Below are 24,980 nucleotides of genomic sequence, written 5' to 3' on the forward strand. Positions count from 1 at the left end.
AGGGATAATGAGGCTGCACACGCCTTCTAATTTAGTGAAGAGCTTGTTTGTGCAGCCCCAGCCTTGATACAAAAAAACAAGAGGGATTTAGGGAAATACGCCGAGAACAATACACTGTGAACAAGTGGACGCCAGGGCACCCTCTGACCTTTTCCAGGAGTGCAGTTAGGAGGCTAACTTGGGACTGCTTCGGGAGGCGTCACCCTCGGTTTTGGCGACATCCCAGCCTCTGGAGCCAGAGCCAGAGCAGAACCGGCATGTCTTTCTCAACGTTACCATCCAATTACTCCCCTTGTCTCTGGGATGAAGACATCTGCGCACAGAAATAGTCAGCAGCAGACCTAAACTCTTGGGATTTGCGGAAGGTGGGCTGTTTTGGTTATCCTTGGGGGTTGAAGTGATGAGGGGGAGGAGGGAATGGAGCAGGGCTCTTGGGTTTTGTTCTCTTACAAAACAGTAAGAATGAGAATTTTTTAAAATATTCTTTTAAAAAAATTTAAAAAGTGAATCAATAAAATATTTTCTTCTTTGAGCTTTATCTGAAAGCCAAGAAACATTCAATCTGAGAGACATACAAGTTTGAGTTTTAGTGCTTAATGACTACATGACTCAGGGAAAACTGAAACAGTATCGCTCATTCCTTTATCAAGCCAGCTTATCAGCCCTGAACCTAAATGTATCAATCAGTCCCCAGGCATTCACAGCTTTGTCGATCCCCCAAATTCAGCTGTGGTTGTTGTTGGGGTGTGGGGATGCACAGCAAAGAGTATGTGAAGTACTCAAAATCTCATGCAATTTTAGATGGTATCATTATCTTTTGCCGACTTTAGGATTTTACCAAAAGCCTAATGTCCTATAATCATGTTTCTCTTTAGCTAGTATTAACCTTTCGGTGACTTCTCTCTTCCCTCTCTCTGTCTCTCCCTCTCTCTCATAACTATCCTCTGTTAATCAATTGTGCACTGCAGATGGGGTCAAGGAAACCTACTTCCTTCTTTGATAGCCTCCAATGTTTCTACTCTTGGGGATAAAAGTGCTTTAAATGGAGTTATATTCTAGGAAAATCAATATATGATTACTGCAAAGATTTGTATTGATTGTCCTGTTGCATTGCAAAAAGGCTAAAGAAAAATGGCATGGCACATTTCCCTTCGATTTCGGTTCCACAGAGTTTGTTCTGACTGTTTTGGGCAAGAAGAAAATGTTGGAACTTTATTTAATGACCTAAAGTTTTCATCATTCAATCCACTCACTTCTCTCCCTACCCTAGAAAATGCTGCATTATCAGTGTACTGGCTGCTCATAGGTAATGCTGGGACTGGCAGGAGAGTCCTGGGGGCTGAAGACCGTCCACTTCGGCAAGGGGGCCGTGCCAGAAGCTGCTGGCTGCCTTCCTAACATCTGCTCTCCTCTTCTCCCTCCCTTGCAGAATCCTGGTTTTGCTAGGAGTAGCAATGCACCTGGCTGAAAAATATTCCTGTTTCCTTTTTTTTTTTTTTTTAAATTTTTTTTAATTTTTATTTATTTATGATAGTCACAGAGAGACAGAGAGAGAGAGGCAGAGACATAGGCAGAGGGAGAAGCAGGCTCCATGCACCGGGAGCCTGATGTGGGATTCGATCCCGGGTCTCCAGGATCGCGCCCTGGGCCAAAGGCAGGCGCCAAACCGCTGCGCCACCCAGGGATCCCTATTCCTGTTTCCTTAATCAAAAGGGGTGACTAAGTGACTACATTTTAGCTAATGGGATTCAAGAGGAGACTGCTGGGTAGGGCTTCTGGGGAAGGTCTTTCCAATGGGGAGGCGGGTGACTCAAGGGCCAGGCACATTTGCCTTCCCTCCCTTTTTTCCTCCTCCTTACCAGTAATGTAAGTAGCTACTGTGGTTCTCTCATAGTGGTGAAGGAAACCTGCAGGGAGAAGCCATGCCAAAAGGAGGGCAGAGCAGAAAGACTGAAGGAGCCGTGAACATTGGTGGTGTGGTGCAGCCATCATAATGGCCCTATTCTTGATGGATTTATTTCCCATGAAGGAAACAGAAATCCCTCTGAGGTTGAAGCCACTGTCATTCAGGTCTGTGATATCTGCAGACAAATGGGAGACATTTCTCCTACAAAATGCCTTTTGATGTGGGCCCTTCATGTCATCCTGAGTAATAAAAAATTAGTTACTTCCAGGGCTAATGTCTTAGGCAACGGCCCCTGAGTGATCCAATTACTTCCTGGTCTTTGTAAGCCATTTAGTTGTTTTCCTAATCATTACTGCTGAGGAATTACAATAGTACTATAGTCTTTTAAGAAATGCAGTGTAACTTTGTTAACCGTAGTGGCCCAGCCTTCATTCCCCTTTCATCGAGGACGAGGATTCCAATCTTGTATAGGGAAATTTCTTCCCCCAGGAGTGTGCCGTCTTTAGTGGGACTGTCACCAAGGTGCTGCGGCCTCTTCCACTGAAGAGGTGGGCATGGGATCCAGGCTGGGCCCTGTTAGACTGTGATTCTTGAGTAGATAGAGCATATTCTTTCCAAGAGCAGCACCCTGATGAGTATCTGTGTTTTCCTCCTGCCTGGATCCTCAGAGCTGCACTGCTGCCTCTCCAGCTGAGTTACTCTTCCAGGTTACTGTAGACAGCCCCGTATCTTTCCCAAAAGAGATCCTCCCACTCTCTTGCTTTCCACACCCATCCTGCAAGTTAGCCAGTATTTCTTTCCGTTGCTTGCAACCCAAGAATTCTAACACAGAAATTATTCCCAGGAGGGAACATAAGGCATCCACATTCCTTTTGTTTAAAAGAAGGTCTTCAGAAAGTAATCTCTAGCCTCTACCTGGAGCAGCTACTACCCAGGGGCTCAGTGCTCGCCCAGGGCACGCTGCTCCAACTCTACACTTTGGAAGGTGCCGTTCTCAACTCAGTCACATACAGCAGATGCATCTCATCAAAATCATCTCATGGAATAATACAATTAGTTACAGTTTTTCTTTGAAAATTTTAAAATTTGAAGTCAATTTTCCAGAATTAAGAAATCCAGGAAACCAGTTCTTTGTCTTACTTAAAGACCAACAAATAACTGCCATTATTTAATGCAGAGGCTGGTTCCTAAAAGTGGGAGACTTGAGTTCTCACTGAATATGAGAATCCCAGGATCAGTAAACTAGAACCCCAAGGCTTTGAGGCCCATCTAGGTTGTTCTGGAAATAAGAGCCATTTATTATTCTTTTTAGTTTTATTTATTTGAGAGAGAAAGGAAGAGATGGAAAAGGAGGAGCAGAGAGGGAGGGAGAGCGAAAGACTCTCAAGCAGACTTCATGCTCAGCATGAAACCCAACCTGGAGCTCTATCTCACAACAGTGAGATCATGACCTGGGCCAAAACCAAGGGTTGGATATTTAACCAACTAAGCCCCCCAGGCGCCCCTATCATATATAAATAAGAGAAGGAGCTTATTAAATTTAAGAGAAGGAGATTCTGAAAGCCTCTACTTTACGGCGAGAATGCTCACTGGAGAGAGTTCTACCTAATGGCTCACTGTGCCTAAGCATTGTAAAATTCTTACTCCATACAAGTAGGAGTTGCTTATGCCATCTACTGACTACTTAGCTTCAACGGTCTACTCCAACATTTCCTTTAAAGATTGCAACTTAAATAGAAAGTGATATTAAATTAAGAGAAAAATGAAATTATAGTAGGAATAATAACAGCTAATCTTTACTGAGTGCTTCCTATATGGCAGACACTATTCCCCGAATATTATATATATAAAAAGTAATACAATACTTGTAATGATCCATGAGTTACTATCCCCTTCCTTCAGGTGGGGAATAAGGAGGTTCAGATGAGGCAGAGGGGTTAAGTAACTTGCCCAATACCATTTAGATTATAAATGAAAGAATCAGGATAAATCTCAATGTTACTGTGATAAAATTATATATTCCTCCAATACTACTGGAAGCAATATAAACTACTATAAACTAGTCCAGGAACCTATTTTAGTAATGTAGGGCAAAAAGCCACACAAATGTTACATCTTTTGCTTAAAATTACACTTCTAATAACGTCTTCCAAAGAAACAATGAAAAAAAAATCTAAATGAAAAAAATCTAAAGAAATTTTTATTGCAGCAATATCTGTAACAGTGAAACTAAGCAGAAGTAACCCAACTTTTTAATAATAGGGAATGATTAGAAAAAAAAATGGTATACAAACTTAATGAATTATTGTCATTAAAATGCATAAGTATTAAATTATGAAGCAACATGGGAAACACTTTGGTATTAAATAAGAAAGCAGGATATAAAATTATATGCATGCATAACTCAACAATCAAGCCTAAATTCAACAATGTATTCATATAGCCCATGGCAGGAAATTGACTTTCAAACCGAAAATAATTTGCGTTAGGAGAGTGGGACTCAAGAAAGGAAGAGAAATGGCCTGAAGTTTCCACTGTCCCCAGATGCTTCTGGATCTTGACTGGGAAAGGCTATCATCTTGCCTTCACTGTAGATTAACTAGAAAGCTACGAAGGAGGGGAAGCTTAGCAACGCAAGGCTCTTTATCCAGTCAAGGTAAATGAAGTTCGGCTGGTCAGGAGAGTAAATAAGATTAGTTATGGGCTCCAGGTCATCCACTCATGGAGGTCAGCGAGTGTGAGATTATTATCCTTGGTAGAAGAGCAGCAAAATAGCATTAAGGAATAAATTAATGAAAAAGGTAGAAGATTATTTGAACTAAAGCCCTAATCAGTTTAGAGATTTCACTCAACTGCTCTACTGGCCATCAGTCAAGCTCACAAAACAAATATGCTTGTTCTCTTAAGTAATTCCAGGAGATCTCCCTTTCTTGCTTCAAAGACATCCAATCTAAGGAAAGTCATGAATAAAGTTACTCCAGTTTGCTGTTACACTTCATACAAAACCCACTGAAGCATTAAGGGGCATGCTACTAAAATAGTAAAGCAGACTATTTATACTCGATGCATAATTGCTAGTCCTGTTTGGCCTTTGATTCCAAATAGAACATCATTCCATATCCATTCAGAAACACCGAATTCACCAACATGCAAACTGCATATTTTATTAAATAAACACAAAGTAGGAGATAATGACATACATTTGTTTTCATTACAAGTAGTAATGCAATATTTCTCCAAGGCTTACTGCATTAGCATTTCTTGCCACGTTCCAAATGCCTTTGAACTTTCTGAAAAGCTACATCTGTTAGCTCCCGTGTATACAGCAGAAAGTTACCAAGTGAATTAAGTTTTAATATAAATTGCTTTGTTCACTATTAAGATTGATGTTGGACACACTGTACTGTAAGTTGCAAACTGCAATTACAATTCGTTGCAATTATCTTTGGTTGTTAATAGCACAAGATAGCATGTCACTTTCTACCAAGTGTATAATTTATCATTTGTGTTTTTTTTCCGTGAACTCTTGTGGTATTCCAAACGTATAATCTTGTTGTATTTATTTCCCAGTGGCCCAACAAAATGCACAGCAAGTGCTGACTAGAACAAACTAAAAAGCACTGCTATTGACAAGCCGTCACTTGAGCAGTAATGAACATTCTGCCTCCACTTTCACCTCAACAAACCAGCAGCTTTAATTTATGATAAAGCAAAGGAGAGGCAACCTCCAGGTTTATTATACCCTCAGTGCTGTTTCAAATAAAGTAATTAGAAGGTCAAGAGACAGGTCTGGAAAGCCAAATATAAATGCAACCCTTCTGTACCGACATTAAAAAAAAAAAAAAGACTAGTGTGTTCAAAGAGCATTTTATCCATCTTTCTTCTCTAGAGCGGGGCAAGTCAATTTTTTTTAATACTACCGTAACCAATCAGAAACAGTGGCAGCTCCCCTCCTTCTCTCTCTAATTTGCTCCATATGGACGATGAACAACACACCTCAAAGACGCTGTCCTTAGGAGAACATGACTAGCTAGTCCAAAAAAGAAAAAAAAAAAACTGCTTTGAATTGTAAACTCAGGACAGGTGATTAAGAATTTTATTCATTTATTTTTAATCAAGAATGAGTTAACATGTGAAGTGATGGAAAGCCTCTGGAGAAGTCCTAGCAGTGTTAAGGTAGTCCACAAATAAATGAGTTTTACAATTCTATTTTTAAGACATTTTGCTTAAGAAAAGAAAGTCTTGAAAAGACATCAGAGGGAAAGGAGTTGACTTGCAGAAAAATTACCCTTTCAATACACTTTGTTTTCAGTGATGAAAGAAACAATTATAATAAATAGCATGCTGTTTCTCAGAAACTGTCTGTAACATCATACTTCATTTTAAAAGTTCCTAATTTTGCTTATGCTGTAGTGTTTACTTTCCTCTATTTTGTTTCTCTTACACAACAACAACATCATGCTAAAAATGCTCCTAAAGGCCATGAAACCCAATGGACTATGACTCTATATCTAGTCCACCATCCGAGGAATCAGACAATTTTAAGGATGACATTAACTCTTCTAAACCAGCTGCTTTCAAACATTTGGATCCAAGGATTACTCGAGTGGGAAATAATGTCCCAAGAATCCACTCCATTTGTCCCCATTAGCCTACTGTTTCTCCCAGCGCCTAGATATAAGGTAGGGTAGGGAAGAGGAAAGAAGGATGGAAGGGTAGGAAGCAGGAAGTGGGGGGGGGGGGAGAGAAGGTGAGGGCAAGAAGGAGACAAACTCAGAGCTCAACCAGCTTCTGCACAAGTGGAGAAGGTATATAACATGGGTGCTAGGTTTGAAAGACAGTTTTAAAAAGACCAAACTTTCAAAATAATGTGAGTCATTCTCGATGCCATAACCTATGAAAAGTAAGCTATCGGAGGCTATTGTGTCACCTTCATCTGGGATCTGTGGCATATATGCTCCAAAAGCCTTTCTGAAATGGCACTTCGACATATAATTTTTGCTTCAAGTAATTTTTTATCACTGTCTGCCCAAGTAGTTGGTATAATTACACTTGATTATATAAGTGGTAGAAATGTATGTAATCTCATAATTAGAACATGTAATTATGTTGTAAAAATCCCTACAAACTAAAACAAAAAGTATACAAGTACAGTAGGTGGAGTTTTTTCCTTTGTTTCATCTTGTTTTTTTTTTTTTTTTTTTTGTCTTCATCCAGAATTACAACTGAAGCAATGACTCTATCATGGCGTGGTAGGAAATGGTTGTATTTTGGGTTTTCATCTACTTGGCTGAAGAATGGGCAGGTTTGATCCAAGATCACCTTGATTATCTCCACTGCCAAAAAATACTTGCAAGTCAGGCATTAATAAGAAGATAGTATCTGTACCCTATGATTCAACTATGTACATGAAATGTAAAATAGTACTGAATTTCTGTGGCATGTAGTAGCTAGGCCTGTTTTTTCAACCCAGGGACATGTTTTCTTACATTGCTGCTCTCTCTTTGTTTTTAATGAAAAATGTAATGCTAATAATTTGTACAATTCGGGGAAAAAGAATGGAGAAATAAAGTAAATTATTTTCAAAACACTCTTTGAGGTGGTGATTTCAGCCCTTTCTCCAATTAGATACAACAAGAAGTATTTGACTGGTATGAATTCCTCAACCCCTCTCCTCCCCTTTCCTGGTCTTTCACTGGAGGACCAGTGAGCAATTCAACATTCAAAATGTTGGGCTGTGCAGTGGAGTAAGATGCACAGAGCCTGAGTAATACAGACTGGAAAGCGAGACTTGTTTCATCAGGGTGTAAACCTTCGGTTCCAGCCTAAGTCCTGACAGTGGCGCTCCTAGATGTCAAATCTCTACCAAACAGTAATTCTCGAACAGGAAAGCCAGTTCTACTTCTTTTCCATATGAGACCCATATACCAAAGGTTTATGAAAATAGAGGGGAGGTCCTGCTTTTTATCTCCAGTGCACAGTACTGAGACAGATTTTAAGGAAAACGTAAGGGAAATACAAAGCATGGTCACAGTACATGAGAACCTTACATGAAGACCAGCGCTCAGGACTTGTGTGTATCTTGCAGACAACCATTACATGCATAAAGTGTTACTATAGCATTCTAAATTGTTCTAAGAGTGTGCCAGAGACTGAAGAAAAAAACTTAGGGTGTCTTGGGAGATTACTGGTTACCTCCCCAACAACCATTCCCTTCTTCTTTGTTGCTAACAGAGCTCCTATTTTATTCATGCATTCAACTCAGAGAAAACAGATGCCACTGCCGGCTCAGAAGCAAATCTTAGTTAATAAAGCCAATCATGGTGTTTCCATTTTCCTTGGTAAATGGTTTAGCAGTGAACATCTGACCCAGATCTGGGCAGAGAGACTGGAAAGAAGGTCAACAGGGAATTTTCTAGGAAGGATTTCCTCACTCTTGAGAAGGAAGCCCTGGAAGAGTTGGTCTCTTTCCATCTTTGCTGTTTCAACATCTGGATGCAATGCCTGGAGCAGCTGCAGCCATTTGAAACATGAAGGAAGCCAATATAAGGGTAGAAGTTACGATGGTGAGCTTAAAAGAGAGGAATCCAGGTCTTCATGACATCACTGGGCCTATGATCATATCACACAGACAGCTGTCCTATTTCTGAACTTCCTGTAACATGAGATCATAATTGCCTTTGTTTAAGCCAAGTTGTTGTCAGAGCACAATTTGATACTGTACCCATTTGTCCCTTATGGAGAGGTAACATTCACATTTTTAGCTAATTATGGAAGAGCACCATTTATATTTTTAGCTTAGATACAAGCATGCCAACACATCTGAATTTAAATCTCATTCACTAAAATTAAATTGGTATCTGTACATATTACTGGGGAGGTTTTTAAAATTTAAAATTTCAAAATCCTTTGGAGCCCAATTTGGCAATTTCTATCGAGAATTACAAAGAAGCTTATCTTGATTTTGGCGCAGGTCAGCACCTCAGGATTTCAGTAACCATTTTACATGTATAAATAGTACTCCTTTAAATCCAGAGTAGAGTATATATTTCCTCCATGTTTTTGAATTATTTCCCTGAGGTAAAAAGTGAAATACTGGATCAAAATTGATAAGCTTCTTTGTAATTTGTAATTTGATGGAGTACTATTTATACATATAAAATGGTTACTGAAATTGTTAGTAAAGTGAAAAAATTATTATGACAAGTAAAAAAAAAGAATACATAGAGTTGACTCTTTGTGGGGGAGGAAGGGGCAGAGGAAGAGTCTGAGAAGGAGAGAGAATCTTAAGCAGGTTGCATGCCCAGCCCAGAGCCTGATCCCACAATCCTGAGATGCTGACCTGCTCCAAAATCAAGAGTCGGACACTTAATCGATTGAGCCACCCAGGTGCCCCATTATACAGATGATTCTTGAACAACATGGGTTTGAACTGCATGGGTCCACTTCTATGTGGTTTATTTTTTGGTATATGTAATACTGTACTATAAGTCTGTTCCTTATGATCTCTTAGAATTTTTTAGAGCTTACTTTATTAAAGGAATGCATTATATAATAAATGTAACGCATAAGATATGTGTTCATCAACTGTTTATGTTACTAGTAATACTTCCAGTCAACAGTAGGCTATTAAGTTTTGGGGGAGTCAAAAATTATATAGGGATTTTTGTGCAGAGGATCAGCACTCCTGACCCCTGCATTGTTCAAGGACCAAATGTAGTAAAAGCACCAAAAACAACAACAAATAATCTCAACATAGGTGTATGTTTAAGAGTTTGGAATAAAATCTATCAAAAAACACTTATAGAGGTTGATGTCATGGTTGGAGGTTAGAAATGAGTTCCCTCTTTCCTAGTCTTGTTTTTCCAAACTTCCTAAATAGAAAAAAAAATACATATATTCGAAATTTCCACACTACATTATTCAGCTGCTTAGTACAATTTATGGGCAATGACGACTGAAAATGTCTAGAGAGGGAGATTGGGATAGCCTGGGGAAAAGACTGGAGGCAGATGTAGAAAGCTCATTAGCACCAGGATTTCTTCACAAATAGTTGGATTTTCTTTTAAATTCTGACTCCCTCTTCCTTTAGTTCTGTCTCTCTTTCTTCTCTCTCTCTTCCTCTCTCTCTTTTCCTTTCTTTCCTTCTCTTCCTTCCTTCCTTCCTTTTTAAGGAGATGATTATTCCACAATTTGGGTAAGGTGAACAAGAATAGTTAAGTATGGGATGGTGAGTTAATGCACCATCCCTGAAAGCAGCCCACTGGGGAAAATCCCCATTTCTAAATAAGAAAAAGAAAATGCCAACTGCTTTGATTTGAGTGTTCTGCTTCAGAATAAATTTGCCTGGAAGCGCAGAAGGATACAAGGTGGGGGCTGGGAGGTAATAGTGCATTCTTCTAAATAAAAGCAGGGACATGGATGTTCCTTCTAATCTAAGCCAACAATGGCACTATTGACAGAGTCCCAAAGATGCTCATGATATTCCGCATAATTAAGAGGGATTGTTGGCATCAGAAGGACCAGAAATATTCTGTAGATTAACTGCTTACTTCATTGCTAATGACTGCCCAATTTCTTTAGACTAATTGGTGCAATCTACACTTTTGCAGCAAAGATGAAGTATCAACTTGATTTGGTGTCGATAAAAAATTGATGGATGCTTCTGACTGCTACTTCTTAACAATACACGGATTATTACTACTATAATTATCATAAATGACAAAACATGGGCAAGTGGTGATTACAAGTCTAATTCTATCTTGAGGTTTTAATGGCATAAACCACTCAGGCTTTACACTCATGATTTACTACATCATCAAAATCCCTGGAAGGATTACCCTTGGGTGAATGCCACTCATTATCTTACCAATAATACACTGGTTTGGCCCAACACAGAACAAATCATCAAGACTGAGTTCTTAGAAAAGCTCGGTTCAATACATAAATCTCTGGTTTGTGAAGGATGCATGTACTTGCCAAAATCTTTCTCTTCATTTCTGGGTGTTAGGTTGTATTTCAGGCTGACATGTAGAGAGTCTAGGGGTCTCTGGGTCACACGACAGCCTACCAAGCTGTATGCCAAAGCTTGGAGATGCTGTTACTAGCTTGGTTATGGCCAACCAAACATCACCAGAGTGCTATCAACTAGGCAGAGAGAGAAAAGGGTATAAATCTCACCTGCTCCCCACTGGGTTGGGTGCCAATACTAGAGTAGCAGAATACCCTTCTCTAGGGGAAGGGGACAGAGGAAGACTTCAAGGAGGAGTCTGTTGTCATTTTGGCGGGATGCTGTCAGCACCGAACAGCTTGGACAGCCGAACAACAAAACATGTACAACAGGCCCCTGTTGAGGCAGCTCCAGTACCATGAAGACCTCAGACCCCAAATGCAAATTGAAATGCCCCCTTCAAAGTCCAAGTGAGTAACGAGTAAGTAAAGCAGTGAAAGGTAGGGGTGGTGTGCGAGATAGCCCTCTACCATGAGCAGCTACCCACATTTGCCAGCTGGAGGGGAACCAGTACTGTCCACTCTTCTGTCTTGTTTTGTTTTCCAAGAGGTGTCAGACATCTTTCCCTGTAGTGTGAAATATCTCAGTTTTAAAATGTTGTCGGACAACTGCATTTCTTAGCACGATGGTTAAGAGAGTGGCTTCCCGGACCAGACTGCCTGGAGTTGGATGTCAGCCCCTCTAACACTGGGGACACACCACTTCATCTGAATGTCAGTTTTCCTCGTATGTATAATGGGGATAATAACAGCTACCTCACTTCAGGGAGTTGTTTTGAGGGTGAAATGAGGAATAATGAAGGTGCATAAAATAGTCCTGACACGCAGTAACTGCTCAACAGTGGCTACTGTTACCTGAGGCTGGATTTGGCCTGCTGGCTCTCAGGCTGTGACCTCTGCTGTGGGAAGGAGTGATGTATGAGGCAAGAAAAATGGCCAAGAGCAACCGCTCGCAGGCTGACCGTGTGAGTAGGAATTCTGTTTTCCCTACTTGCTGGAGGCTGAATGACCCTGTGAGACATCTTCTGAAGCCTCAGCTTTCTCGTCTAACAAATAGGGATAATAAAACACCTGCTTCGTAGGGAGCTCTGAGGATGAAATTTAAAAACTGACACAAAGCACGTGGCACAGCACTCAGCACAGGGTAAACACTCAACACATACAAATAGTCATGATTCACGTTATTTCTTAAGCTGAATTTTTCCATATAGTCTTCGAATTTTAAATCTTTTTTTAAAAAAAGCTAGTCCAGATTTCCTGCTCTTGTCCCATTCCTTTCCCTAGGCATTTTTGCCATGAGCATAGGTTTATTACTTTATTATTAGTTATGAACCATGAGAGATTCCCTTTTGAAAATTAATCTATGTTGCTTTTTAAGGTGGTACTTCATCTATTACAATTGTCCCCAAGGGCAAAGAACTCTTGCAACAAACAACTCTGTGTGTAAACGGTAGAGGTAACATATATTCTTAGGAGTGAAAGCTGCTATGGTGCTTTGCATGAGACATAATCGTTGTATACTATACTATAATATGTTATAATATGCTAAGATCCGGTTCAAGGGAATCTGCAATTGAAAAGTCCAGTACAATTAAAAGTGCCTGAAAAGCCACGTATGTTTCTACGCACACCCTTCAGGCAGGCTAGGTTTGTGTGAATGGCTGAGAACGGCATTTGCTAGCTGAGCCCTGACAGTGACTGCCTGGTGAGTGTAGCCAACCAAAATTCTCACACACTCTGAACAAAAGGAGGTTCATTTCATGGTTTGCATCATGGTGGAGCTTACTTTGGGGGGCTCCTGTAAATTTCATCTCAAAACTGGACAGGGATAGTTTCAACTGAAGCACGGCAGCCTCTGGAAAACTGAAGGGTATGTATGTGTGTCACTAGCAAAGAAAAATGCATTTCCCTTAAAATACTTATAAGACAGGTCCAGATTATACCAGAAATGCCAACAGGCACACACTGCTGCAGATGGACACCTTCAAGTCACCAGAGGTCCTCTACCACTTGCTTGTGACTTTCAAACACCCCTTTTGGCACATGAAGAATCTTGTATGTCACAGCTATTTGGGAAAATAAATTACGGATAGGATCTAGTATTCTGAGAACTGCTAGACTGTCAGGTATATAGGCTCCTGCTTCCAAGGATCAAGTTTACTCTGTGATTCACCAGGTAAATCTCTGGGCCTCTCCAAACCTCCAATCACTGAAAAGTGAGTCAATTAATACAGAAAAGCTGTGCTTTGCGAATGAAAAGTCATCAGAAAGTTTCCAAGAGAGATTTCTCTAGATAACAATCTCCATAGCTTCTTGTTTTATACCCTAGTCATGGTGCGTATTACAGGAACTGGACGTAAAGTAACTTTGATTTTCTTTGAGATCATTTAAATATTAAAAAGAAAAATGTTCCTAACGCCATCCTCAATGACTTCAGTGTCATCTCCTGGCGAATGTGGAGACCATCTGATGTGCGGGGGTGGGTGAGATTAAAGCACGGCTCCCTCTGGAAATATTCTAATGGAACCCCCTTCTCCTTCCTATGCCCTCCCCTCCAAAAGACTCACAATTGAAAAATGCCCAAATCCAATAAGAGATATCGCTTACTGTTGGGGATGCACATACCACAGGAAATGCTGGGGATAAAGGAAATCTGTGAATCAGAGAAAGATGTTGGTATGCAAGATTGAAGATATACCAGCTGGCCTACTGCTTCAGCTGGTTTCCAGAGGCCAGGAAGAAATTAGTCTCACAGTTCAGTTGAAAGAACACCTGGCCATTCACCCAGAGGCACAAATTCACTGTCGAACAGGGTTATCTTTGTTTTCATTCCAAACACACCTAGGAGTGAAGTTATTTAAAATCCTGTGACTCTCACTGTCCTACACTGCTCACCTTCACAAAAATCAGGAGGTGTGGATGAGGGCCCAGGGATGGGTTGTAAAATATCAGTGTCAATGGGACCCATTTTAAAGGCTAGGATGGTCTTCCTCTATTATAACTGGGTTGGAGCATGTCCTCTTGATTTCCCACATACATTTTATTGAAGATTTACAAATTTGAAGAGCTGGGAGGAAAAGAATTGTATTAAAGCCAAAGCATTAACACTCTGCCCACAACCAAAAAGACATATGAGAGCTCCTGAGGCTTACAAGGATGGTTAATTAGCTCAGTGCTCCCTTGTCATTTGGGGCCTACATAAAACTAAAAGCAACGGTCTAAAATCAACTCAGGTTTATCATTGGTACGCAGGTCTGTGAGTGTGGGAAACGTCATTTTACTGCTGAATCCTCAAATCTGAAGCTAATTCCTCTTTCTCCAAAGAAGAATCAGGTTGTGTCTTGCCATGAAGCGCTGCCAAGCAGTGAGGCTGGGTGTGGTGAGTCCTGGAGGAAGCGACATGTTGGTAGAGGAGGTGACTGACCTGGATTTGAAGCAGAGAAGCCAGATGTGCCTACACAGGAGGCAGATGGGACAGGGTGATCGTAGAGGAGTCGGCAGTTGGGAGGGTTGAAAGGACTGGCAAAGACCATGGCCATGAGACTCTGAGGGAGACCCGGGCAGACCCAATCTGGAATGCAGCCTGGACATGGGGCCCTTAGGTGACACTATCTTAGACCAAGTATAAGGCACTGATCTCTGAAAAACCCAAACCTGCCAGTTCTATTGTTCACTTGTTCTTCTTCAATCCCTTTTGTATTCCCTTTTCTTGACCTGCTCAAGGGCATCCTCCGTTTTTCTGTCTTGCTCTTCTCTCTCAGGTTTGCCAAGCATTGCATATTTTTTTTAAGGCAACGTATAATTTACACTTTTGAGGAACATGGTTTGAAAGATGACAAAGAAGTTTTTTAAATTTGGAAATCAGTTTTAAACTTACAGAGAAGTTACAGGAATAGTACTCCAAACCAACCAGCTTTTCTTTATCCAAATCCAATTACTCTTAATCTCTCCTGGAATCTTTTTGCTGAGGGCACTCAACTGGTCAGGTAATGCACATTTGCACCATTAGAATGACCTTGTGCTTGGTGCCCCAAAGAGAACACAAGATGACAGTCTCTTTCCTTGAAGATTTAGAATTGGATTGTCAGGCAACCACAGATGCCCATGGCCACACTCAACTGGTTAGACTCTTTGAAAATAAAGTCTGAGCTTTTGGAAATTTCTTTACCTGCACATACTGAGGTAGGGAAGAAATGGAAAGAAACTACAGTCCCTAAGAGCAACTATAATTTGGCAATCCAGCATTTCCTCAAATGGGTCAAACAATTACCAGTAACTTGGCATATTAAGGTGCATTACATGGGTAAAAGGAGAGGATGGTAGGCCTTGGTCAAATACATTTGGGAAACATTTATTTAGACGAGGTTTATCAAGTAGATTTCTAAACTGCAGTTTTTCCTCGGAGCCTTCAATGGGCTCTGCTAATGGGCTTTGAAAGGGTGGGAATATATATATAATATTCCCTATTTCTCAAATAACATTGAATTAGCTCACAGGATTACAGTTTCATTGAATGCCCTTGGAAGTGTGAAGGAAGTTCACACTCTCAAAGGCAGAATGGGAAAACTGTGTGAAGTAACATGCAAACAATGGCAAAATATCGTAGCCCAAGTCCATGGCCAGAAGTAATGAAGTGATACCAAGTAAAAGAGGACAACTAATCAGAGAAAAAGCAGGAAACTAAGAGGAAGAGAACTTCAGTAGAATACTTCCGTAATACTGTTGGCAGATTTATTAGTTTTAAACTGCATCATACTATTATTATTCAAAAACCTAAATCAGCTTTCAAGCACTCATTGGATTGGGTCCAGACTTAGCAGAGGTAATAAGAAGGAGCTGGGAACCAACATGGAGTATCTACAGGGTGCCAGGTATTGCTTATAAAGTGTGTGAGTTCCTTGGACTGGCTTGTGTTAAGTCTCTACTGTATCTTCAGCACCAGCACAGGGTCTGACATGTAGTAGAAATGCAATGAATATTTCCAGAATCGAAATGAGTCTCCGTCTTATGGTGTGATGATATATTCATCAGATGGACTTCTGTAAGCTACATTTAAATGTTTCATTATTAGACCACAGATACCATGAGCTGGTGGTCCATCGCTTACAGACAGGGTTTTATTTGGCTTCTGGAGGGCTTTAAAGTAAATCAACAAGATTTAAGAGTTGGGAGATTTTCAGCAAAATCCAGATTTCCAGTTTCTTCTGAAATATTGGAAGATATGGCAACACTTGGCCGGCATTCCCCTAAGGCCACACCCAGGGCAGAGCAGAGTAGTGGCTGCAGCTGAGAAGCAGGTGTCACTGTCCTGACCACTCTCTGTTATCTCTACACCACTGGTCTCTGCTGCCAGTGACCCGTGTGCTGGTCCTCTTGGGCCCTCTTGGGCATCTGATCTATAATAACAATCGCCAACTTGTATAATGCTTACTATGGGCCAGGTACCATTCTTAACACCTTTACATCTATTAGTTCATAACAATCCTGGGAGGAAGGCATTCTTTCTTTTTTCTTCTTTTTCTAGAAAACCAGAACCATCTCTCCATCCATATTGTCATACTGAGCCCCTCTTTAGTAGACTGAACTATAAGAAATCAGCATTTTTATATTGTCAGATACTTGAATTGTGGCTCAATTTGATGAATGCGTTTCTACCACAGACTTCAAAACACAGAGAAGCAATCTTCTCATAGCCCTTCTGACCTACTTCTTTAGGTCGTGCAGTTCTTACATCTGTCTTAAATGACATTTGAGTGATCCTGAGGTGGGTGTTCTTACATGTCCAGTTTACAGACAAAGATCCAAGGAGAGAAGGGACATATAACCGGCCTCAGCTCTTGTACCTAGTAAGTGGCAGAGTGGGTATTGAACTCAGATCACTTGGCTTCACCACCATGGTCTGCTGCTTCCATTACCCAGACATACTTTGTTATTCCCCATTCTTTTCTAATTTGTCACATCTGTTTATCTTGTATATCCCCTCAAACTACATTGGCCTCAGTGGCATAAAATGCATCCTTTTTGTATTTTACTCTAGCAGATTGCTTTTTTTCTCAAACACCTTTTGATTTCACTGGATCAGGATGATGTGTGCAAGTAAATACATTTCCCAGCTCCCTTAACCTCCATCAGGAAACTAGCCAATGTCTGGCTCCCCAAGAGCAAGCCCAATATTGACGAAAGCTGCCACAAGCTGGCAGCCCCATGCAGTTGAGAATGGAAGGCTGCCTTCACACTTCTCACAATGACAAACACCACAAGCTTGCGTTACACACACTCTAGGCTGATGACTGGAATACACACATATTAAGTTTCATCCGTCTCCCATTTGGTTCAATGTGGGTTTACCCAAACAGCTGGCGTGGAGCCTATCCTTTCACTTAAATTAGTTCTAGTGCTCCACAGTTTTGATTTACTGACAAAGCACTCTCTTTATCTACTAGCAGCATAAGAGTTTTGTCTGGGCAGAAACGGCGGTTGGTACAATTGGGCCAGTGTGGGTACTTAGCATTTCCATGTGGGGCACTGACTAGAGAAAGGTATTTTAATTCCCAATTAGTCCATATCAGCAAATGAAATGTATTTTCCATTATTTCTTTACTCTGGATTCTGATTCATAAAATATCTTAAGGAAAACATATTTTACGTTACTGAGTCTTTGATTTCTCAGAGAAACTAATAAATAATCAACAAAAATATGATTAAAGACTGCTTGAGCTACCATCCAAAAAGGGACTCTAGCCAGCAAAGAATCTTTCTGATCCAAATCTTTTTATTCCTAGAAACAGAATTCTTACTTAGCCTTTCAAAAGCCTGATGAAGGCTTCTGCTAAGTTTTGACATAAGATTTTCATATTCAAAATATCTGTTGAAATAAGGGGAGAAGGGATATGGATCTTGAAACTGCATTAGCCTGAAATAGAGCTTAGTAAGCTAGAAAGGGAAATTACTTCTCTGTAATTGGAATTCTCTCCTAAAAAATCCCTTTGAAATCATGTTCAGCTACTTTCCCATTATGTGTCCCAGAGAAGCTAACTTTAACCCTTTCTAGAATTACCCACCATAAAAAGTATTTGATATTTATAAATTGCTCTGGGAAGAGATTCCTGTGCAGTGGTCGGTGTCATCAAAGAACTTAATAATGAACGAGGAGCTCCCAAGAGTCATAGACATGGTTGAGAAAATGTTTTCTAGGACATTTCCTCCCACTCATGCTTACATTTATACATCACATTTATCTTGGCAGCATAGTCCTAAGACAGATGCCCACAAACTCCTCAATTTGAGTTTCTTTACCTTTGAAATGACAACTAAGTTCTGCTCCAACACAGTTCTTTAAGCTCTTTGAAGGCCAGGATTGGGCTTGATCTTCCCTTGTATCTTCAACGCTGTTATACAGTAGTTGCTTGATAAATGCCTCATGAATCATGAGTGAATGAATGAGAGCCAGTGAGGTAATCAGGGCAATGACTTAACTTCTATTCTCTTCTGTTTTTCTTATCTGTAAAATGGTAATATCATCTTCCTCAAAGAACTCTCATGAGCATTAAACGAGATAATATAAGTAATACTACATGTATTACATTAGCACAGTGCTTAGGACACAGCTATACTATATAGCTGATAATGTAACTAATACGATAATTACATATAGTTCATATATAAATAAAATACTAAGCCAAGTCCTATGAAGGCTATAGAAAAATGGGATGGAAGAAGGTTCTCCTCCCTTTTATATCTACCTTGACGTGAAGACAAGAAACCTGGTACTGCCTGAAGATATACCATAATGCTACGGTGTTCCACTGAATTTCCATGCCATCAGGCTACATAGCTGCATCACATTAGAGTCAGTGCCTGGTATCAAAACCAAAAGAGGGGTTATCTGGCCTACAGGAAAATTCTGTGTATGTTTGACATATCCTGTTTTGTATCTGTCTTCTTTCCTTAAGTAGGGAGACTCATTCAATAGTATGCAGTGGCTAACATGGGTATTTCATAACTTGATAGCTATATGCCACTTCTATGGGCTCCTTAGCTCATAGTAATAATGAGCAACATCAACTTCAGTTTGACTTGGAAGGCAGTTATATCCATAGAATCACCTAACACAGGAAATTCTACTGCTTTATTTGTGAAAATTTTTAGTGTTTTCCTTAAAGATGTAACATGCAAAGTAAAGCTAATTAAACATTTTCGAGCCTATTCCTTTTTTTTTTTTTCTAAAGATTTTATTCATTCATGAGAGACAGAGAGAGAGCAGAGACACGGGCAGAGGGAGAAGCAGGCTCTCCAAGGGGAAAGGGATGTGGGACTCAATCCAGGACTCCAGGACCACAACCCAAGCCAAAGGTAGACACCTAACCACTCAGCCACCCAGGTGTGCCTTGAGTCTATTTCTTAACTATCATTCTTATTATTTATTTATTTTCTCAAGTTTCATTTTTAAACATTATAACACAATAACAATTATCTATTACTTTGAAATCAAAAGTAACATCAGTTTTGACACAATGTGTTTTGTGTTTCAAAAAAACCCTGGAGGGAAATCCCTAAAAAATACTGAGTATTATACAAACATAAGGTAGAATATAAGTCATGTAAGATGACCTTATTTTATCCTATCAAATATTAGGGTACAGAGGCTATTTATTGTTCTCTGTTTCAGAGTAATATAGTTTAATGTTCTCAGAGAAATTATATTCTTTCTTAGGAAATAATAACATTAACCAAGGCACTCACTAAAGAGATGTCAGAATATAAAATGACTTCAGATAATTTTTCTATAGCCAAACTATCAAACATAAGATGGAGAAATATACGTGTGAGTGTGTGAGTGTGTGTGTGTGTGTGTGTGTGTGTGGAGAGGGAGGGAGAGGGAGGGAGAGGGGGAGAGAGAGAGAGAGAGAGAAAACAGAGAGTCCTCTTTTTAAAAATCTGAACTATTTCTATCATATTTCCCAGGATGGTATCTCCATAGAAATTTCTGCATGGAGACATAAGGCCAAGGAAGCAACTATACCACCAGGAAAATCAACACAAATCTCAATTCTCTACTGTACACTTAAGGGTTAATTGGATATAAGTGGGCAAACATAGATGGCAAGTGATGTTAATAAATTTTTTTTAAGCATAGTAACAGATGTTGGCTGTCTTCCCCTACATCCATATCTAGGACCTCATGATCCTATTTGGAGCTCAAACCAACAACTCTTGGAGGAAGCCTCAGTGGTTGGCTTGAAACTCTTCAGGTTAGCCAGTCCCAAGCTAGTCTCAGAGCTTCCTTCCAGATCTGATAAAAGGTAGGAAAAAAGCACTGTTATCTCTTTAGTTCTTCCTAGCATTCCACAAGGGGTCAACACTGGAAAGCCTGGGTCAATATATCTCACAGTATTTCTTTTTCCCAAGACCTAGCACAAGGCTGCATGTAAAATGGTGGGAGAGCTGGTCTTTCTACATCAGAGCCACCCAAGGGAGAGTACGCCAAAGTGAGCCCACCTGCTTCCCATCGAAAGTCAACCCAAGCCTGTGTTTCTTTACTTTGCTGGCAACCCAGGTGCTATGCAGGTAACCTTCAAACACTCTGAACACCTTTAAGATTAAAGATTAAAGTGGGATTACTCTATAAAGTAAAATATGCATGGAAAAAAGCATCGGTTTCCAGAACAAAACTCTATAAAATCTAATTCAACATCTTGATGCCTGAGTTATCAGAGTTTACAAACGACAGTCAAGGTACATCATGTGCCTAAGAGACATGTGACATACATGTATTAAGAACTCAGAGTGAGGAATAACCACATTTTCTACCTTCGAAGAGCTTCCAATATGATGTTATAGACCAAAAAAAAAAAAAAATTAAGTCAACATAAATACAATGTAAAATTACAAAAGTGTTAAGAAGAGAAGGATTATTTCAGAGACTGAATGGATCAAAGGGAGTAGATGGAATTATGAACAATATTTTGCAAACCTTCACTTATATCAGAATTTAAGGCCCATTATTTTTTCCCCATGCCCCTGGGTCCTCTCCAGTAATGAATGATGCTACATTTTAGGTACGCCTGGGTGGCTCAGTGGTTTAGAGCCTGCCCTCCACCCAGGGCATGATCCTGGAGTCTCGGATTGGGCTCCCTGCATGGAGTCTGCTTCTCCCTTTGCCTGTGTCTCTGTCTCTCTCTCTGTGTCTCTCTCATGAATAAATAAATAAAATCTTTTAAAAAAGAAAAAGGATGCTACATTTTAGACTCCTCTCTATCTCAGGATATAACAGAGAAAGGAGGTAAAGGTGCCCAGGTAAATGGCTTTGATAAATTCACATCACAGGGGGCCACCATAACCAAACTGGGATACCCACACTGGGCTGACAGGCAGAGCATGCTATAATGCTCATTCATTCATGCCTCACATATTTACTGAGTGCACATGTGTCAGGCACTGAGCTAGGCCTTGGAGATATATTTGTCCCTAAGCTCAGGAGAGAAGGTTTCATGTAGTGTGGGTTACACAGGATAAATCATCAGACAAACAAATAGGAGCTTCAGATGCAGTTGGGTGCTTTGAAGAGAAAAGAACAGGATGATGCAACCATCTGTGCAGGGAATGGAGAGGTAATTTACCAAAGGTAGTCAGGGAGGACCTCTTTAAGGTGACAACTGAATGACAAAAATTCAGAGGTCAGAAGGGCAGAGCGCATCAGGCCAAGGGAGGAGCAAATGCACAGGCCTGGAGACAAAAACACAGTTTATGAGCTGGAGGAACAGAACAGAAGCTGATGTGGGAAGATGGAGGAGGGGTGAGTACACAGAGGGGCAGGCAGGAACCAGGTGCTGGTAAGGAGATTGGCTTTGTTCTAGACGTGAAGCAAGAAAATGACAATGATCTCACATGAAGTGTTGTTTTTTAATCTAAAAAATTTTTGGTAACCGCTTTATTGAAATATAATTCAAATTCCATAGGATTTACCCATGTAAAGAGTACTCTTGCATGACTTTTAGTATATTCTTTTCTGCCACTCCAACCTGATAACCACAACTGTACTTCCTGTCTAGACTGATTCACGTATTCTGAACATTCCACATAAATGGAATCATAATATGTGGTACTTTGTGACTGGCTTCTTCACCTACCATGTTTTCAAAATTCACCCATGTAGCATCTATCAGTACCTCTTTTTTTTTTTTTATTGCCAATAATATTCTATTGTATAGATATACCACATTTTGATTATTCATTCAATTTGATGGACATCTGGGTTGGTTCCATTTTGGGCTTTTAGGAATAATGATGCTATGAACATTTGTGTGTAATTTTTGCATAAATATACATTCTCATTTCTCTTGGGTAACTAGGAGTGGAACTGCTGGATCGTATAATAATTCTATGTTTAACCTTTTTAGAACTTCTCAACTGTTTTCCAAAGAGTCTACACCATTTAATATCCCTGCCAACAATGTATTGAAGGCTCTAATTTTTCCCTATCATCATAGCACTTGGTATTGTCTTTATGATGAATAAGTTGCTTTTTTTAAAAAAGATTTTATTTATGAGAGAGAGAGAGTCTCAGAGACAGGTAGAGGGAGAAGCAGGCTCCATGCAGGCTAACGTGGGACTTGATCCAGGGTCTCCAAGATCAGGCCCTGTGCTGAAGGTGGCATTAAACCGCTGAGTCACCCAGGCTGCCCAATGAATACGTTTTTAAAAGATCCAAAAAACATTTATGTATCACTGCTTTAAAAAATAATTCTAGGGATGCCTGGGTGGTTCAGCAGTTGAGCTTCTGCCTTCAGCTGAGGGCATGATCCTGGGTTCCAGGATCAAGTCCCGCATTGGGCTCTCTGCAAGAAGCTGGCTTCTCCCTCTGCCTATGTCTCTGTCTGTATCTCTCTTTCTCTCTGTGTCTCTCATAAATACAGAAATAAATCTTTAAAAAATAAAAATTTTTGTAAAACTCACTGCTTATTAAGAGTTTTGGAGAGCTGAAGTGCTTCAGGAATTCTAAAGAGTAATGTGATATTCAAGAGGAGCAGACATCTCTTTCCATGAAACTGCCACCAAATGGATAATAAGGATGGAGAGGCTCAAAGTAGAATTATATCTGTGCTCAGAATTTTAAAAAAATAAATAAAATAAAATAAAATAAAATAAAATAAAATAAAATAAAATAAAATAAAAAAAATTCATCTAGCTTCATAGCTATACAGAGACTACTCCTGTCTGTGCTTTCTCCTAGTCTTCTTCCACTTGTTTTTAAGTGGCAAAACGCAAGCACTTAAGTAGAAATTTGTTTTTCTCCCCCTCTCACCCGACCCCCTACCCCCAAGTGTTTGGAACACAATGTTACCAATCATCTGACCTAAAGCAAGCCTTTTTCGGGGCCAAAGCCTACTGGGGTTGGAAGGCTGTGAAGCTGGCAGCTTACATGCTGCCTGAGAGCACAACCCCGTGATCATGCACTGAAAGACTAGTTCCCAAGGGGTGCTGAGGAGGAATGAATCCTGGGCAACTAGTTCAGTGGCCTTAAAAGCCATAAAGTACAATAGGTGGATTGACATACTTTCTTAACTCCACCCTCATCGTCTCACAGGCCCATCAGAAGCACAGAATGAGTGCGAAATCCAATGGACTTCCTGAGTCCTATCCTATGCTTAGGGAGTAGGGGTAGCAAATCCTGAAGTTATCAGAGTAAGCAAAAATTAGAGTCAAAATTACACTCAAAAATCTCTTGAATTGAACACAAATATTTACTTGCCACTTGTAGCTCAATAGTAAGCCCAGCACAGCTAGGTTTTCCAACATCATTGGAATAGATAGTATTTCTTCAGTGAAGCACCAAATGATCAGTTAAATACCAAACAGTTGTCTTATGTTAGGGGCCATATTGTGGAAAAATCAACCAACCAATCAACCGACCATACCTTTGAGGACAGACTCATACTCAGAGTACAAAGAAATTCACCCTCAAAAGAGGTGGGTATAGATTCCTGACTGTCTCACATTTACTCCAGGGCAAATACTCATGGAATGGAATAGTAAGGAAAGAACTATTTAAATTGCTGTTGCTATTTCTCTTTCTCTCTTTCATTTAATATACACTATATTATATACATATATATATATCAAATATAGTTAAAACTATATTTGATGCAATTCATGGAAATCAGTTTCAGAAATCCAAAGTTTAGACAAAAGTCATCTTTGTCACAGATCATAAAAAGGCCGAGACTCAATTGCCAAAGAAACGTAAGATCAACAGGTTTCAGTAATGAAATTCCAGAGACAAGAAAACACCATGCAGTGGCCGACCTTACAAGTGAAAGGCTATTTAGATCTTATCTGGTTTAAACCCCTTGCTACAGATTTGAGTAAAATGGGATCCAAAGCTATTTAGTGACTTATCCAAGGTCACAAGTGGCAGAGCCTGATTCAGGGTGCAGACTGTCTGACTTCTATTTTACAAATTCTAATGAATCAAAGAAATAGCTCAAAGGTAAAAGTATACCTACTGGTTTCAACTTCATTATTCATCACACATTATACCAATTAAAATGCAATATATGGGTGATTATTGCTGTGCTTTAATCATATTGTGTTGTCTACTACATGCTGATGGACATATGTTTTGGAAAATCAAATAAAACCACAGAGTTGGTTGTCAGTGGCTCTGAATTTTTTTTTTTTAATTTACATAGTCTCAGCTTGCCTTTGGGGAATTTGTAGACCAAAGCAAACCTGTCCCCTGGAGACACTGTGGAAACAGTTCTTAAAGCAGAGTTATTCTCTTTGTTGTTGCAGTCACTTATAATCAGAGAAATCGGAATGTTAGCCTGATTCCATAGAATTACATAGCAACTGCAGTTGGACCTGAATCCCCCATAGCAGTCCTATGAATCACCAGTAGGTGAGAATAATATCCACAATTCAAGATCTGACTTGGGCCCCAAAAGCTAGCACGACTTTTTCCCCCTTATATCTGTTCTCCATTCTCCACTCTAACACCCTCCTCTTCTTTGAAATCTGAGTAGGACTCCTCTGCCTGGTGACCTGTTGGAATATACTTGATTGT

The 24,980-nt window shown here is 40.0% G+C and overlaps 1 protein-coding gene and 1 long non-coding RNA gene across 7 annotated transcripts in view; one reads left to right on the plus strand and one right to left on the minus strand.

Moving 5' to 3' along the window:
• The window catches only part of FTO (FTO alpha-ketoglutarate dependent dioxygenase), a 428,434-nt gene that overhangs the window by 120,933 nt on the left and 282,521 nt on the right, over positions 1-24,980 (minus strand). The window lies entirely within an intron of this gene.
• Positions 204-7,496, plus strand: LOC140633896 (uncharacterized). Its single transcript, XR_012031487.1, has 3 exons — positions 204-365; positions 1,895-2,070; positions 7,124-7,496. It is a non-coding gene; the product is annotated as an uncharacterized lncRNA (long non-coding RNA).

Source organism: Canis lupus, chromosome 5, assembly GCF_048164855.1.
Source record: "Canis lupus baileyi chromosome 5, mCanLup2.hap1, whole genome shotgun sequence".
Taxonomy (NCBI): domain Eukaryota; kingdom Metazoa; phylum Chordata; class Mammalia; order Carnivora; family Canidae; genus Canis; species Canis lupus.